Raw genomic sequence first — 20,231 nt, forward strand, 5'->3', positions numbered from 1 at the left:
TGATGATGAAACCTTGAGTAAAATGTAGGATTGGAACATAATCACTAGTAAATTGTGATTATGAGCGTTTTGGGCGAGTTTTGACTTAGTCGAAATAGAGGTAAGTGCAAATTGGTCGAAATAGCACTTAAGGTGTTTTGGGCATAAGCTAGAGTGTTTAGCTTATTTGTTTGTGAATTTCTTAGGTGATTCACGTTTGGTTGATTGGAAGCTCAAGCGAATTAACGTTTCAAGTAACCGAGGTGAGTGGAATATTTATACGTTTATGTATATAATTTGGTTGCTTGTGTACGGCGTAGCGAGTGATATTCGGTAGAATACACCTCTTTTGGGCCACATTGGGATCGGGGTGCGGGACGAGGGTTAAAGTTCGATGTGACGATACCTCATATGTATGGACTTAAAGTTCGATGATGTCGACGCCATACTACTATTGTATTATTCGATGCGGGACGAGGGTTAAAGTTCGATGCGGCAATACCTCATATGTATGGACTTAAAGTTCGATGGGACGATGCCATACCACTATTACGTTGTTCGATGAGGGTTTAAGTTCGATGTGATGATACCTCATATGTATGGATTTAAAGTTCGATATTGACGATGCCATACCACGATTGTTTGTTTGATGAGGGTTTAAGTTCGATAGTGACGATACCTCATGTATGGATTTAAAGTTCGATATTGGCGATGCCATACTACTTTTGTATTACTTGATGAGGGCTCAAAGTTCGATGTGGCGATACCTCATATGTGGGCTTAAAGTTCGATGAGACGATACCACATGAAGCATGAAGAGTGGGTTTGAAGTTCGATGAGACGATACCACTCATGGAATTGGATTCTTGGTACTATTTGATGTTATGAACATCTGTGGCCTTTTAAAGGGGATTATTCCCTCGTGATCTTGATTTAATCAGTGGTGTGTGCGTATTCATTTTTAGCATTGTAATAATGACGTGACCTTTATGTTATCGATGTTGGCTTGTTGTACAATTGAATACGTGATATTATGTTTTGCTAATGACGTGTGTTATTTTGTGTAGGTGAATGCAAGTAATTGAATTATGTATGTATGCGTATAAGTATTGCATTCACTAAGCATTAGCTTACCCTCTCGTTGTTTACATTTTTAGGTTCGGAAGCGGACGTGGCAAGGGTATGCTCAGGATTAGGATTTCCCTTTTTGGTTGCTTGTTTGGATTACTTTTGGCTTCAACTTAGGATTGGGTAGTTTATCCCCAAACATCATGCTCGTGGTTGTGTTTGGAACTTAAACTCGTATGGTTGAAATTGTAATTTTGTACGAAAGTCGTAAAACGACCGATGTGGGCCTGATGTCGTAAAACTTGTTTTATTATTGAATCGTGTTAGTTTTACTTATTATAATGTGTTGTGAAAACTGTTTCGTCTAAAAGTGTTGGGAAGTATGAGATCTTTTTGCGTAAAAATGGCATTTTGATCAGAACTGTCCGGGAGTCTGTGCGCGCCGCACACAAGGAGGGTCGCGCGCCGCGCACCCTTCTGTTATATAAAAAAAAATATGCGAGATCGGTTGGATAATGGGTTGGGTTGTTACACCCTGCAGGACCCCGGTTGAAACAGGTGCCAAACTTACTAGTCATGTACCTGCTGTGAAAGACCCAACTTTACCGCAGCCTTGCAGGTGCTCTACAGTATCTCATGTTCACACGACCAGACATTTCTTACGATGTCCAGTAGATCTGCCTCTTCATGCATGATCCTCGTGAGCAACGCATGCATGCTCTTAGACGGATCATACGTTATCTTCAGGGTACTATCGGTATTGGTCTCCAGCTTTATACATCCTCTCCCAACACTTTTGTGGCCTACTCTGATGCAGATTGGGCCGACTGCCCCACCATCAGGAGCTCTACATCTTGTTACTGTGTTTTTCTTGGAAACAATCTTCTATTATGGTCATCAAAGTGGCAACCCACACCTTCCTGCTCCAGTGTAGAGGCAGAATATCGTGGGGTCGCCAATGCCATTGCCGAAACCTGTAAGGTTCATAATCTTTTTCGTGAGTTGCACTATCCTCTCATGTCTGCTACTTTGGTCTATTGCGATAATGTTAACTCGGTTTATCTCTCTTATAATCCGGTCCAGCATCAACGGACTAAGCACATTGTGATCGACATTCACTTTGTACGCGACTTGGTTGCTCAGGGAAAGGTTCGCGTCGTACATGTTCCATCCACATATCAGTTTGCTGACATATTCACCAAAGGCCTTCCGTATGCATTATTTGATGAGTTCAGATCCAGTTTGAGCTGAAAGGACCCGTTCATATACATTATAAACGATTCACAAAAGTTGATTACATCGCAAGGTATTTGACCTGTATATGATACATTTTACAAACATTGCATTCGTTTTTAAAAGACAAACTTTCTTTACATCGAAAATTGGCAGGCATGCATACCATTTCGTAATATCCACTATCCAACTATAAATTGACTTAATAATAATCTTTGATGAACTCAACGACTCGAATGCAACTTTCTTCGAAATATGCCATGAAAGACTCCAATTAATATCTTTAAAATAAGCAAATGCACAGCGGAAGATTTCTTTAATACCTGAGAATAAACATGCTTTAAAGTATCAACTAAAAGGTTGGTGAGTTCATTAGTTTATCATAATCAATCATTTCCATCATTTTAATAGACCACAAGAATTTCATTTCCAGTTCTCATAAATATACGTCCCATGCATAGAGACAAAAATCATTCATATGGATTGAACACCTGGTAACCGACCTTAACAAGATGCATATTGAATATCCCCATCATTCCGGGACACCCATCGGACATGATAATTTTGAAGTACTAAAGCATTCCAAATTCCAGAATAGGGCTTGATGGGCCCGATAGATCTATCTTTAGGATTCGCGTCAATTAGGGGGTCTGTTCCCTAATTCTTAGGCTACCAAGCTAAAAGGGGCATATTCGGCTTCGATCCATTCAACCATATAATGTAGTTTCGATTACTTGTGTCTATTTCGTAAAACAGTTATAAAAATAACTCATATATTCTCAGTCGCAAAAATATATATTGCAAAAGCATTTAAAAAGGGAGCAAATGAAACTCACCATACTGTATTTCGTAGTAAAAATACATATAACGTCATTGAACAAGTGCAAGGTTGGCCTCGGATTCACGAACCTAAATTAATTATATATATTTATATGTTGGTCAATATTTGTCCAACAATTAGGTCAGGTCATAGTGTACCACAATCCTAATGCTCGAGACTAATATGCAAAAGTCAACAAAAGTCAATTTGACTCAAAATGATTTCCAAAAATTATACATGATTATAATATATTTTAAATATCGTCGTTTGATATTTTTAAATATTTTTTAAAAGATTTATTAGAGTAAATAATATAATTCATTTATTAATAAATAAAATTTTATATTAAAATTTTATATAATAAAATATACTTTTATATATATTAAGTAATAAAATTTATAGAGTTCATTTAATATCATAAAGATAATATGATAGGTATTATTAAAGTAATTTATTACACGTAGTAAAACATGTTTGTATCACATATTTATTTGATAAAATAATATCTATAATAATAGTAAGTAAAAGTTGTATTATTTTGTAATAATAATTATTATTATAAAATATCAATATTTATAATTACTAAGATGACATTATGATAAAACGATAATTCTAATTATGATAACTTTAATATTTACGATACTTTTTAATATTATTTTTAAAATAATAATTCTATTTAAAATGATGATAATAATGATATTTTATAGTAACAATAACATTTCTATTAAAATGATAATTTTTGTTAAAATGATAGTTTTAATGCTAACGATACTTTTAATAATAATAATAATAATAGTAATAATAAAATAATAAGAACGATAATTTTATCTAAATTAATATCTTATTTTAATTTCATCATGATACTCTTACTCATTATTTCCTAATCATTTCATTTAATAGTTTTTAATCGTCTTTTATATCGTGTTCATAATAATCATAATAATAGTAATCAAAATAATTAGGTGTTACTAATATCAGTTTTAATTACAATAATACTAATAATGATAATTGCTATGACATTATTAACGATAATACTAATAATTATTCTAATGATAATATAATAATAATAATAACAATAACAATAACCATTTTTTAATAATGATATATATATTAATAATGATAATGATAATGATAATAATAATAATAATAATAATAATAATAATAATAATAATAATAATAATAATAATAATAATAATAATAATAATAATTAGATAATAATAATAATACTAATTATAACTTTAACGATAATAACGATAGTAATAATTATAGAAATAACAATTTTTAATGATAAATCCTTTTATTGATAAAGATAATAATAATAATGATAATGATAAGATAAAACTAGAACAACGATAATAACGACGATAATAATAATCATTTTTAATAATAATACAAAAATTCAATTGACTATAACTTCTAACCCGTTCATCGAAACCATTCAACATCTAAATGAAAAGTTCTTAATTTTTTGCTAGCTTTCCAACGACATGCATATCTTATACCTTATCTCAACCGCATATGTAACTAATTCAGGATTCTACATAACATATCTAATGGCAATATCAAAAGTACAAGCATGCATAATCCTATATACTCGAGCACTAGTCAGGGATGCACTATTAATATGTAAAAAATTAATTTACGAGTACTCACATATCAATATTGAGATTCAATATTGCAGGAAAGGTACGTAGACGCAACGGAGATGATAAACACTAGGTTGACCTCACGAACAAACCCATGAACCATACCCATCACCTCCATAGCTATAACTCATAATTTCCTTAGCCCTATCCTACTCGCAAAATTTGTCTTGAAATGACCCGCTCATGACCTCGTCGTAATATTTTATGTATAATAATAATACCACTAATAATAATATTAATAATAATATTAATCTTAATAATAATAATAATATATATTGTAATAATAATAATATTAATTAATAATAAATATTATTGAGTGTGTATACTCGTAATTGTATGTGTGTCAAAAACACTTGCACTTGATCTCATGTATATATATAAGAATTATAATAATATAATAATAATATAATAATATAATATATTAATATAATAAATAAATAAAACAAAAAAAATGTGTAGAATAGAATTCTTAGCCACCGAGTTATGCCGACATCATATATTGATTTAATATATTAATTATAAATTATTTTTTGATCTATACAATTAATTATATATTATATTATATTTATGTTCATGGTAAAAATGTAATTTTTGTTCAAATGACTCGTACGTTGTCACTCGACTCATGTACCACTTTCGTTTTTTCGAGCGCACTTTCGTACTTTTAGAAAACTAGCCTTTTTCGTTATGCGACGTGTACTCTTATTAATAATTTAACTTACTCATCAATAAATTACCTTATAAAAAATGTAGCTTATAAAATTGAGCATTGTGGTCATTTGCTTCTATAAATCAGTGACTCGTTGTTTATCAAAATATATTATTTTAAATCAGGACGTTTTATGACTAAGTTAAAATATATATATTTTTTTATTTAAAATTGTAAATTTGTACAATATATATGTATGTTTGAAATATTTATCTAATGATATAATATTTAGTCTTTCAAAACCAATTACATTTCAAGTTCGTTTTATATAATTTACTTGTTTTAAATAATAGTAGTTATTTTACCACATAATGTTTTTAATATTAAAGCTAAAGAGTTGCTTTATCAAGGGGCACGAGCTAATCATAGTAAAGTATACTTTTGAAATTTAAAAGGAAATGGTTACTAACTTTTGACTAACTCCCGTTAATGACACTTTTGTAAATCACTTTTATCAAATATTCTGAGGTTTTCTAAATCAAGTGGACCTCTTAACAGAGACTCGAAATCATAATTCAATGTAACTGTTAAATCAATCGTTTACTATTATCTTCTAATTTCGTTGATAAATACTTTGAAATATTTACGTTCATGTAAAGTATTATTCATCTAATACTTTGTTAACGTTCTCAAGCTATCATGTATACATATACCTATATATACATTTTCATATCCGATTAAATAATGTTTCGTGAATCATCGTACTTTGGTCGAGGCTAAATGAATGTATGAACACAGTTTAAAATTATTGAGATTCAATTTAACAAACTTTGCTTATCGTGTCGGAATACTATAAAGATAAATTTTAAATTTAGCCGAAAATTCCCGGGTCATCACAGTACCTACCCGTTAAAGAAATTTCGTCCCAAAATTTGAGTGAGATGGTCATGGATGACAATAAGTATGTTTTCATGACAATTATGAGCTGATAAATAGAGTTTTATTATCATTGAGTAATATAGATAAAACGATTCGATTATGGAAAGCGTACGAGTGAAGCTGTCTCAAAAGGAATGAAATGAGAAATAAAGTTTCGTCTTAACTTTTGACGTTGTCTTGGTTGAATTCCGGAATTCAAGGGATTAAAAGAAAATCTTCGAAATTCAAAAGATTTGATTCTTTGGTAAATCAGGAAATTAGGATCTCTCTAATTAAATGCGGAGATCTGCCTTGATTTTTCTATCAGATATTTCACTATAAATTAACTTCTTCTGTTCTGTTACTTTTACCATTCCTATATTCAATTCCCAAATTCAAAAGATTGTGAAAATGCTTAATCCAATTCTGATCCTTGTCCTTATCCTTACTTTCGCAACAATCATTCTCCTTTTTCAACTTCCACCAGAGGAATCTTCTTACTTCTACTTTGCCCTTGGGGTTATAGTGCTTTTAATTCTCCCGTGTCTTTATGTTGCGATAAACATTGATATACACGGTTTATAATTTCTGGGTGGTTGTTGGGTTTTATATCTTCCCTTATATTTCGAGGTCTCTGCTTCTGTCTTCTATAATCGTTGTCATCCACAGTTAATGCTCTCTCTTATTTGCTGCGATTTATACCCCAATTTCTATTTCGGAGTTTTGTCCTTTCGTTTCTTCTTCTTGTGATTAAGCACCGCTTGTAATGGTCCAGAATTCGCAGATATGAATTTCGGAATGAACATTGTTAATGTTCTAAGAAGGAAATCGTAATGGCGCGATTTTAATTTGTCAAATTACCAGAATACCTCGGAAAAGACCGAATCATCAAGACAATATTTTATTGATATTTATAGAGGGTAAGTAGAATACAAGATTCGTGTAACATGGCACATGATGACGTTATAATATGTGAATCATCACTTTCCATTTAGAAACTCAGTATGTCTTACTGTAATATAATCACGTTGATCAAGTGTCATTATATTATACTAATTCATGCTTCAGTTCCCAACACTACTTCAAAACATTCTTTATTTTAAACTCAAAGGTTTTCAGAATATCGAAACTAAACAGTTTCCTTTTTGATGTAATATAGATAGCACGAAGAGGTAAATGATCTCAGATAAGAATAATTATGGAAATACCTTCAGAAATATGGAGGATATTTATAATGAAAGATACGATGATATCTTAGAATTTCTAATATCAGAGGATGATGAAGAATATTGTCCGTAAGGGTTTAGAGTCAGGAGTAAGGTATTCGATAATGACTTCAGCAGACACGGAATCATTTGGATTCTTTGAAGGTAGATTTCGTCCTTGTGATTTATCCACAGCCTCCTTCATGGTTTGCTCAATCCGTTTTTCAGTACCAAATCTTTTCTTTTTCTAAGCTTTGCCAACACACTACTCTTTATCATCAAACTTTTTACTGTTAAGGTCGTTTATAGTTTTTTTTGCTTCATCAGTATTTCGAGAACTAATTCGCAGTTCAGGGTGTTTTTCAGAAACTTCACATTCGAAATATGTAAGTCCATGAGATAGACGTTATATGTATATATAACTGTTGATGTAGACATGCTGAGAGATTTCAAAATACTAATTGCTAATTCCCAATGATTCGTATAGCAATTCTCATTACAAGATGCTGATGAGTAAATGATGAGATTTTGACAAATATAATGATTTTTCGGAAAGTCAAAGATCAGTAAATTTGTTGGTAAGTTTCTTACTATTGTGGTGGAATATGAAAGGTTTCCCAGTAATAATGATGAAGGGGTAATCGTTGTAATAAGGCTTATTCGAATGAATAGTTGAAATTGGTTTGCTGGAGCTGTGACAAAGTTGACTACTTTGGAAAGGAATTGAAAAGTTATTTTAGCTAGTAAATGCCAAAGAGTCTGACACGGATATGTGTCTAACTATGACTTTGGTTTCGAGAGTTTTTTTTTTTCAGGTACATAACTGTGGGTAATATGTGGTTGGATCATCATCTCGATTGCTCATTATTTGAAGTGTCTTCAGGAATTTCGGAGGGTTAGAACGTAGATTGTAATCGTTAATGTACATATGATGTTCTAACACAGTTTTGAAGTCAAAGTATAGCTTTGAAAGATGTAGGAATCTAAGAGTGATGTCTTCTATTAAATTATGACTTGGTTTTGATTTGTCAAAATCAGAATGCGTAATCAAATTTGGGTGAGAATGGTTGTTTTGATTTCTATACAAAAATGTATATTGTTGTGAGATTAGGGAGTATAGTTGATGATTTGCTTAATCATATTCGAAGAATGTAACATATTAATTTGTGAATTTATATATCTCTCGGGTATTACCTACCCGTTAAAAAAAATTTCACAATTAATATTTTGTACAAAAGAATTTTTATTACAGTCTTTATGAAAATATACATGTGTACATTTTCTTCAGATGTACATAGATTTAATGAGTTATTATTAAATTAAACTCATTCGATTTATGGTTGAAACTAGAATTGAGTAATCCCTAAAACTTTAGAAATCACATAAGTATTTCTTCCATGATATTGAAATTATGAATCAATACTTTATTTTTTTGTTGAAACATAATGTTGGTTTTCGTGAAATTCTCGTGAACTTCGCAAGGTACGAATGATGTTATCTGGAAAGTTTCGAGTGCATTAATAACGAAAGTATAAAATCAAACATATATTTGAATAATACACTTGATTTATTATGAATTGGAATTTATTGAATTGAGACAGAGATTGTAGTCAATGATGGTTAAGTTGTGGACGAAGGACGTACATTATTGCATATTAGTAATATGAATTAACCGAGTATTTAAGATTCACACACAATAGCTTGGTACGAAAAGATTAATTTTGATCTCAAAATATATATATATATATATATATATATATATATATATATATATATATATATATATATATATATATATATATATATATATATATATATATATATATATATATAAAATATACATATAATTCTTCAGAGAGAATGAGTTAATACTTCATAACTCGTTGATACAATATACGCGTTATTGATTCGTAATGATGTCTACAGTGATTCTTGAACTGACGGAGTTTGTGATGTTATAGGTGCTGCTAGTGCTGATGATGCTGACGGTACTGACGGTGCTGGTGATGCTTGTGACAACCCAGAAATTTCCGACCAAATTTAAACTTAATCCTTATATATTTCCGACACGATAAGCAAAGTCTGTAATGTTGAGTCTCGAAAATTTTAAACTATGTTCATGTATTCAATTACCCTTCGACTGTTCCCAACGATTCACGAACATTGGTTGCAAATAAACATGTACATAGATATATAAATATAAGTATATATTTAATTTAATCACAAATTAAAATATAGTTGTTATATTAATATTATTATTATTACATTCATTGTAATTAAATATATTAATATTAATATTAATACTAATATTAATATCATTATTATTAATATTATTATTTTTAATATAAGATATAGATATGAAATTTGATACATGTAATCTGTTATATTATTATTATTATTACTAATATTATTATTATCATTATAATTAGTATTATTATTATTATCACTATTATTATTATTATAAAAATAATTGATATCATTATTTTTATTATTAATATAATTATTTTTTAGTAGTATTGTTATTAATTAATTAATAATATTAATTAAATATAAAATAAAAAGGCAGATATTTACGCAATTATGTTTCATATCAATCTCAACTTTTATTATAATATGTTCCTTTTTGGTTCTTGTGTGAAATGATCCACATACATACATACAAATTGATCACCGTCCTTATTATTTACAAACCCCACCCATGTTTGCCACTAAAAATTCGATTAATAATACAACATAGATAGATGATATGCAAGAGAGAGATATATCTGAATTTATATGTATCTACACTATCTTGTATCTTAAAGAACAATAACCATCTTTCTCTTTCTTTCATTACTTTGCTAGTAAACACCAACCACCATCACAGTTTCACAACACCACCCATCAACCCACATATTAGATCACCAAGATCACCACCGTAGTACACCACCACCTTCTAACCACACCAACACTATAACAACCATCACTAAATAAACTGCTTTTGTTCAACATTTCTATTTATGATCGAGCAAGAACAACCTATGAACTGTAACTCCACGTTACTACTATGATGTATGTTATTCGATCAAGTAAGCTACTTTAACCAATTCTATTTTGAACTGAAGAAATTCTTTTTCTATTTTCGTTCAACCCACAAACCTGCTATGTTCCTTGCTATCGAAATCAAACTCAACGTCTTTACTATTAATAATTTCTGTTTATATCCGAATATACCCACACACTAAACCCACAACAACCACCGGCTACTATCACCTCCCGGTCACCATACATGAACACCATAAGCCACCACCCATTGCTATTTTTTTTTCCTGTTTCAACAGTCACCAGACCACCTCTCAATCGCTGCTATACCTGCTGCTACTATTCGCCATGTGTGTTGAAAGTTAACTATGTATAAACCAAGAGAAAACCCTAAACAAATTCACTATCGAAAACCCATTTAATTATTACTGATATTTTCTATTTTGTTCGATTAGTTCGTAGACTCAAACCCCACCATCTATCTTCTTCATTTTCTGCTTCGTATATGTAGACCACCTTCCACCACCATCGTAAATTCCTTGTTTCTGCTGCCATTACCGAAGGCTATTACTTGTGTATATTACTCGATGAAACCCAAACCACCATGATCTTCCATGTTATTTCCTGATTTTTAACGACAAAGATGATGGTTTATTGAAGTTAACTAAATAATATTGTACTGTAAATGAGATAATAAAGGCTGCTGTATAAAGTTACTCAATGGAATCCAGCTGGTATCTTTCGGTATAGTTTTGTTAAAGGAATATGTAAGTGGGGTTTAGATGGGGACGTGAATTGATTTCCCAATCCAGACAATTTGATTAATTTATTTGAAACGACTTCCTTAATTATTTACCATATTCCTTAATTTATTTGAAACCCACTTGATTGATTCGTAATTCTATTTTGTTTCAATAACTAAACCGCCACCATCAAACCTTTGTTACTACTTCTGCTCGAATGGTTCTTTATATTGCTCCTGTTTCTGTTTAAACGCAAAGATAATGGCGACCATAGATGAAGAAGATGATGCGATGGTGATAGCTTATGAACGACGAATATGATATGGTGATGAGGATGTGATCATGCATTATTGAAAACTATATGATGAACGAGCACGATTATGGTCGTGATATAATGAAACTGGGATCGAATTAAGGTTGATGGGTTACGAATATAAGGATGACATTTATGTTGATAATGAATCTATGATATATGATTTGCTTTAGACACCCCACCTTCCACTTGTGTGATTTTTAAAGGTATATTATTATTATGTTTATTAATATCGTTACTATGTTTATAATTATGATTATGTCACGATATTGATTATAGAGGAAAATATAGATAAGTAATAATAAATATTATGAGGTTAGAAACGCGAATTAATACATGAAATATTTAATGGTTCATTGGTATGAGAGCTGTTTGATTAAACTAGAGGTCCTGGGTTCGAAACTAGGCAACTGCAAATATATATACATTTTTTTCCAATAAAAGCTGTCTGGTGAGGGTCTGTTGGGCTACCTTGTGGATCCAATTACATATAAACATGGGCCATTATCTTGGGCTCCCTTAAATTCAATGGACTTTAATATAGGTATATTATTATTATTATTATTATTTTTCTACATTATTATTATTATTATTATTATTATTATTATTATTATTATTATTATTATTATTATTATTATTATTATTATTATTATTATTATTATTATATTATTATTATTATTATTATTATTATTACTACAAATTATTTTAGTATTATTATAAGTATTATTTATTTTATAAACAAAAGATATTTATATAGAAATATATTTATTACATATATCATGAGTAAATCTAATTTACTAATTAATATAAAAATAACATATATATATATATATATATATATATATATATATATATATATATATAACATTGAAAATAATAAATACATTATTATTATAAATAAGTAATATATTAAATAATTAATATATATAACCAAGTTTGAATACTATTATATGTTCATTATATGTTTTAATATATATAAAACTGATATAGGTTCGTGAATTCGAGGCCAACCCTGCATTGTTCAGTATCATCGTATGAATATTTTTACTACAAAATATTGTAGAGTGAGTTTCATTTGCCTTTTTACCCTTTATATTTTTGGACTGAGAATACATGCGCAATTTTTATAAATGTTTTACGAAATAGACACAAGTTGTGACGACCCGGAAATTTCCGACCAAGTTTAAACTTAATCTTTACATGATTTCGACACGATAAGCAAAGTCTGTAATGATGAGACACAAAATTTTTGAACTGTTTACATGTATTCAGTTAACCTTTGAATACTCCCGACGATTCATGAACAATTGATTATAAATAAAAATCTGTATATATATATATGTATATATATATATATATATATATATATATATATATATATATATATATATATATATATATATATATATATATATATATATATATATATATATATATATATATATATATATATATATATATATATATATATATGTATATGATTCTATACAAAATTGATGTTGTATGTATATCATAATATATAAAATGTATAAATATTAAATGACATATATAATATTAATAAAATCACAAGTTTAAATATAGTGATATATCTATATTATTCTCATTATTATTAATAATATTAATTATTTGTATTACTAATCTTATTATAATATATAATATGTAGATATGAAATCATTATTATTATAATTATAAAAAAAATACAATTTAATATTCTTTTTATTATTAATAATATCAATATCATTTTTGTATTATTTAAAAATGATGATATTAATATTATCATTATAAATTCTAGGATGCTAAAAATAAAGATTTTAGATATTATTAGGAGAATGAATAAAATTATAATTTACATTTAAATGAATTATTAACTACTAGTAAACCTATTTTTTTAATTAATTAACAATTATTATTATCTTTACAGAATTATAATTAGTAATATAGTTATATTTATGTATTATAAAACTGAATTATACAATCAAATTTGTTTTTCATCACTTTTCATAAATATATTCCTGTCTGATAAAGGTTATTAATCGAATCTATTATAACTATACGACAAACGATCAAAGCCAAATTCAGTTACAAATCGATTTCAATCTTATATATTTATTTTTTTATTTTTTTTTGTCCTCCTTTTTCTTCTCTGATTCCTGTATTATATATGATTATTGTCGACATTCCTTGCTATATAACAATCAAAGTTCTCTGTGTTTTGAGGAACATCATTCGAATTATTATCATCATTATCAGTTACAATTACTAACAAAATTTTACAAAGATTTCATAAAAAGTTCGAAACCTCTGTTCCTCTTTCTTTTATATAAAAACTTGATTTCGAATGAGATTTCAAAAACTAAAAATGTGATTTTGTTAGGAATCATCTATGTAATATATCTGCAAAGTTTCATATTTCAATTCTCTATATCAAGCTCTAATTTTGAAGTCAAAGATCAAATTTTTAAAAGTCAACAACATTGTTCATCGTAGAATTTGATTTTAATTTGATGTTTTAGTTACAATTAAGGATACAGAAAGTTTCTAGGAGTGTTTAGAAACATGTTTCGTGTTGAAAGTTTTGTCTAAAACTGTTCTAAATTTGAAAATGGAATTTGGGTTGTTCATCGTGAATATACAGCAGGTGTATATATATTTTTTTTTCTTTTTGGTTCGTTTTGTTTAAATTACACAAAAAAAATAACCATTACAGATATTTTATAATGAAGTCTCAAGGCTTAAATAAAAACCTTAATTCGTTAACTTGTTTCCCTGGTCGAGCACTGTTAAGAAGAAGAAGGAGAATACAGAATATGGTTTAAATAAAAATAAGATATACAACATATCAGAAATGTAAACAGCAGCTCATTGGTTAAGTATGTTTCGGGTGAATGGGAGGTCACTGGTTCAAGTCCCGGCTCGAGTGGTTTATTATTTTTAAGCCTTTAAAGGTAGTTTTCATAATTATTATTATTAGGATTATTATTATTATTATTATTATTAATTGTTGTTATGTTAATTATTTTATTAAAATTAGTTTTTTTTTTTAAAATTACTATTATTAATAAAAGTTTTCTTTTATATAAAATTATCATTATTACCAATATTATTATCATTATTACTACAAAAATTATTAATAAAATCATTATTATCTTTTTTTATATCTTATAATCATTATTATTATTAAATACTATTATTATTATTATTATTATTATTATTATTATTATTATTATTATTATTATTATTATTATTATTATTTTATTTCCATTATTATTATTATTTATAACAAACAAATATTATTATTACGTATATCATAATCATATTATATACTATTATATTTTAATACATTATATTATATATAAATATTAATGTATAATATTTATAACATATTTACAATATTAATATATTTTACTAAATGATGTTACGTAATAGTTTTACTAAATTAACTAAAGAGTATTTTCTATATAGGTAATAAATAAAGTATAATAAGTTAATACTAAAATACTTAAATATAATATATAACTTATTAAATATAACAAGTATAATATATATAACTTGTTTTACTATTTTATACGTTTATTATATGTGTTAATATTATTTGATATATAAATAATTGATATAGGTTCGTGAATCCGAGGCCAACCATGCATTGTTCAGTTTCGTCGTATGAATATTTTTACTACAAAATATTGTATCGTGAGTTTCATTTGCTCCCTTTTTAATTGCTTTTGCAATATATATTTTTGGGCTGAGAATACATGCGCTGCTTTTATGTTTGACGAAATAGACACAAGTACTTAAAATATATTCTACGTTGAGTTGTACCACCTTGCATATCTTCCCTAATAGCTTGGTAACTTATATTTACATGTTGGAAGAACATGTAAGCGTGAATCCTATTGATAGATCTATCGGGTTTGACCACCCCAACCTGGCTAGTCGCTCTAGTATCGTAAACGGTTGCATAGTACTTCGTTTTTACTACACTTGGTACAGTGTAGGGAGATTTCATAATAAAGGGAATATACCACATTAATTGTTAAGTATGGTTACCGAAGCGCTCAACAACTTATAGAATACTTTTATACACTTGCGAGTGTACATATATTTATGAAACTGAAATCTTGTGGTCTATCAAAATTACTGAATTTTATGATTGTATATGATAAACCTATGAACTCACCAACTTTTTGGTTGACACTTTAAGCATGTTTATTCTCAGGTATGAAAGAAACCTTCCGTCGTGCATTTGCTCATTTTAGAGATATTACTTGGAGTCATCCATGGCATATTTAGGACTGTACCTCGCAATGGGACCAGATGTTGATGACTTCGTCCAGGAGGATTAAGACGGGTTTTTAAAGTTGGTATCAGAGCGTTGGTCCTAGAGAATCAGGACTTACATTAGTGTGTCTAACTGGTAGTTGTTAGGATGCATTATCAAGTCTGGACTTCGACCTTAACTGCATGTCCAAAAGCTTTGCTTATCGTTTCTGTCGAGAATTGCCTGTTTATCATTCTTAGTCTAGACACATCTTACTGCATTTAGTGCATCGATAGTGTATAAAAGAAATTCATATCTTAGCGTATCTGTTACTGTAGACTTTGCCTGACAGTTTCCGTAGATTCCTCCGTAACTTATGGGATTTTAGTATTATATATGCATATATAAATTTTGTAATGACGGATACTAATCTACATCCTATAATCTATTTCTTATCGAAAATCTTTCATCTGATCGTACGAAATAGATTCCTCAACCAGTTCAAGTTCCTCAGATTCCGACAGCTATCCTGACATGGATATCCACTTGAGCTCCGAAAGCAGTATAACTGGAATGGATCAACCACTTAGCATCACCTATTTTGGATGAAATGGGGATGGGTTAGTAGTCGACTTAACCAATGGAGACAAGAAGAATGCGATCCTTTCCACCCACCAACCTGCACCCTGGGCGAAAAACCTGAAGCACTTACCGGTGAACCTATCCGAAACACCATTTTTAGCCTCATCTCCGGGGTAGCTCGTCACGATTATCTTCTATCTAAAATTCTAAACCTTATTCATCCGCTCGTTCCGATCGACAATCATCTCAGAGTAATAGAAGAAGTCAACGAGCTTCGCGCTCGAGTAGTGGCTTTGGAGAATATGGTGCAAAAATTAACAGCTCCAGCAACATCACCGGCACCAACAGTATCACCAACATCAACACCAGTACCACCAACAACCCAAGTTTCAACATCACATGCCTTAACATCTCATTCTGTACCTCGAGCATAATCATCGTTCTACGTATCGTTCTATCTACTTTATCTTCGTTCTACATATCGTTCTACATCGATTATCTTCGCTCGACATGGCGATTATGTAATTTCTAAAGTTTTAGAGATTATGTAATCTAGTACTAACGATAAATCAAATGAGTTTAATATCTTATTGACTCATTAAATCCATGATTACATCTGAAGAATATATATATATATATATATATATATATATATATATATATATATATATATATATATATATATATATATATATATATATATATATATATATATATATATATATATATATATATATATATATATATATATATATATATTCATAAAGATTGTAATTAAAAATTCTTTTGTACAAACTGTTAATGATGAGAATATTTTAACGGGTAGGTAATACCCGAGGAATATTTGGGTTTCACATTAATAAGTTACACTGTACATTCTTCAAATCTGATTCAACAGTCATTTACTACCCTACTTACATCCACAGATATACGAATTCGTTCACCACAGAATAACCATTTTCATTCAATTTCATATTTGGATTGTGACTGACCAGAAATCCAACAAGTGGCATAATGAAGAACACATTGGACAAAATAAAATTTGTTAGAAACAAACAAATTAACTACGAGAAAAATTTGTTAAGAATCCACGCTAACTGTTCCTAGCTAACTGATTACGTTTTATTTATCGCAATTTAATTATCACAATTTATATTCTCGTAATTTTATTTATCGTCATTTAATTTCTGTTATTTATTTTACGCACTTTAAATATCGGGACATGTATACAAAGTTTTGACATATCATATCGACGCATCTATATATATTAATTGGTATAATCATAGACACTCTATATGCAGTAATGCTTGAGTTAGCTATACAGGGTTGAGGTTGATTCTACAATAATATATATACTTTGAGTTGTGATCGAGTCTGAGACATGTACACGGGTCACGATACATATTAATTAATTCGAATATAATATATTAAACTATATATGAATTATTGAATTGCTAACTGTGGACTATTAACTGTGGACTACCAATATTGGACAATTAAAATGAATTAAAATATTGATTATAACATATGAAACTAAACATTTCTTCAAGTTTGCCACTTGATTTCATCTTAAACAATCTTTTGTATCTTGACGATTATCATCTCCGTTCAAACCCTTCGATATTCTTGAAAACCCTCGGTTTGATAACCGATGATCTAGATCCATTAACTTTGAAAATGCTGACGAAGCAGCATGTTGTAGATGGTCTTAATGGCCAAAAGTTGATGATAAAGAATGGAACGCTCGATAGAAAATTTTGGTACTGAAAAATGGAATGAGCTAACCACAAAGGAGACCAAGGACAAATATAAGGACCAAACCCTATATCCAAAGAATCCATGAAATTCTGGATTCGATGAAATCTTTAGAGAATATCTTGCTCTGAAGTCATGTTAAAATCTTGCGAAAAATTTTTCTTCAACAACTTTCGAACTTAGAAATTCCAAAATATCATCATAAATATCTTCAATATTTCTGAAGATATTTTCATAAACATTCTCGTCCAAAATTATATACCTCTTCGTGCTATCGGTATTACATTATATTGGAAACTTCTGTAAAACCTAAGTATAATTACGAATGAATTCTGGAGAAGTGTTAAGAATTTGAGCATGAGTTAGTATAATATAATGACACTTGGCCAACGTGATTATATTACAGTAAGTCATGCTGGAAGTTCTAATGAAACATGATGATTCACAGATCATATCATCATCATGTGTCATGTTACATAACTCTTTCATTCTACTTAACCTCTAAAAACATCAAGAAAATAATTCTCTTGATGATTCCGTCTTTTCCGTGTTTCTAGTAATTTAACAAATCAAATCGTGCTATTACGTTCCTTCCTGCTTAGAATGTTATGATCAATCGAAACTCTATATCTACAAATTATGGACCAATATTCGCTTGACTTAAAGTCGGGAAGAGAAAACAAAAGCACAAAGCTTCGAAATAGGAGTATAAATCACAGCAAATAGAAGAGATTATTAACCGTGGATATTAATACGAATAGCAATATAAAGACATGGTAGAATTAAGAATAGTATCACCCCAAGGTAATGGTAGAAGTAAACAGATTCTTCTGGTAGAAGATTAAAAAGAAGAATGAAAGAAATGATAATTAGGAAAATATCAACGATTAGAACTGGATGAAGCATTTTCACAATCTTTTAGAAGTAAGAATTAAGAAAGAAAGTATAGGAGTGATGAAAATAATGGAACGGAGGGGTTTAATTTATAATGAAAATATCAGACGTAGCAATCAAGACAGATGACCACATTTAATTAAAAAGATCCTAATTTCCTTAAATTCTGAAGACTCGGATCTTATTTAGATTTCATAGATTTTCTTAATTCCTTGAATTCCGAAAATCAACCATGACTACGTCAAAAGTTAAGACGAATCTCTATTTCTTTATTTCAATCTTTTGCAATAGCTTCACTTGTACTCTTCGCGAAATCGAATTGTTTTATCCATATTACTCAATGATGATAAAACTTTATTAATCAACTCATATTCATCATGAAAACATTTTTATTGTTAGCCATGACAACCTCAATCAAATTTCGGGACAAAATTTCTTTAACGGGTAAGTACTGTGACGACCCGGAAATTTCTGACCAAATTTAAACTTAATCTTTACATGATTTCGACACGATAAGCAAAGTCTGTAATGATGAGACACAAGATTTTTGAACTGTTTACATGTATTCAGTTAACCTTTGAATACTCCCGACGATTCATGAACAATTGATTATAAATAAAAATATGTATATTATATATATATATATATATATATATATATATATATATATATATATATATATATATGTATGTATGTATGTATGTATGTATGTATGTATGTATGTATGTATGTATGTATGTATGTATGTATGTATGTATGTATGTATGTATGTATATGATTCTATACAAAATTGATGTTGTATGTATATCATAATACATAAAATGTATAAATATTAAATGACATATGTAATATTAATAAAATCACAAGTTTAGATATAGTAATATATCCATATTATTCTCATTATTATTAATAATATTAATTATTTGTATTTCTAATCTTATTATAATATATAATATGTAGATATGAAATCAATATTATTATAATTATAAAAAAATACAATTTAATATTCTTTTTATTATTAATAATATCAATATCATTTTTGTATTATTTAAAAATGATGATATTAATATTATCATTATAAATTCTAGGATGCTAAAAATAAAGATTTTAGATATTATTAGGAGAATGAATAAAATTATAATTTACA

Source organism: Rutidosis leptorrhynchoides, chromosome 8, assembly GCF_046630445.1.
Source record: "Rutidosis leptorrhynchoides isolate AG116_Rl617_1_P2 chromosome 8, CSIRO_AGI_Rlap_v1, whole genome shotgun sequence".
Taxonomy (NCBI): domain Eukaryota; kingdom Viridiplantae; phylum Streptophyta; class Magnoliopsida; order Asterales; family Asteraceae; genus Rutidosis; species Rutidosis leptorrhynchoides.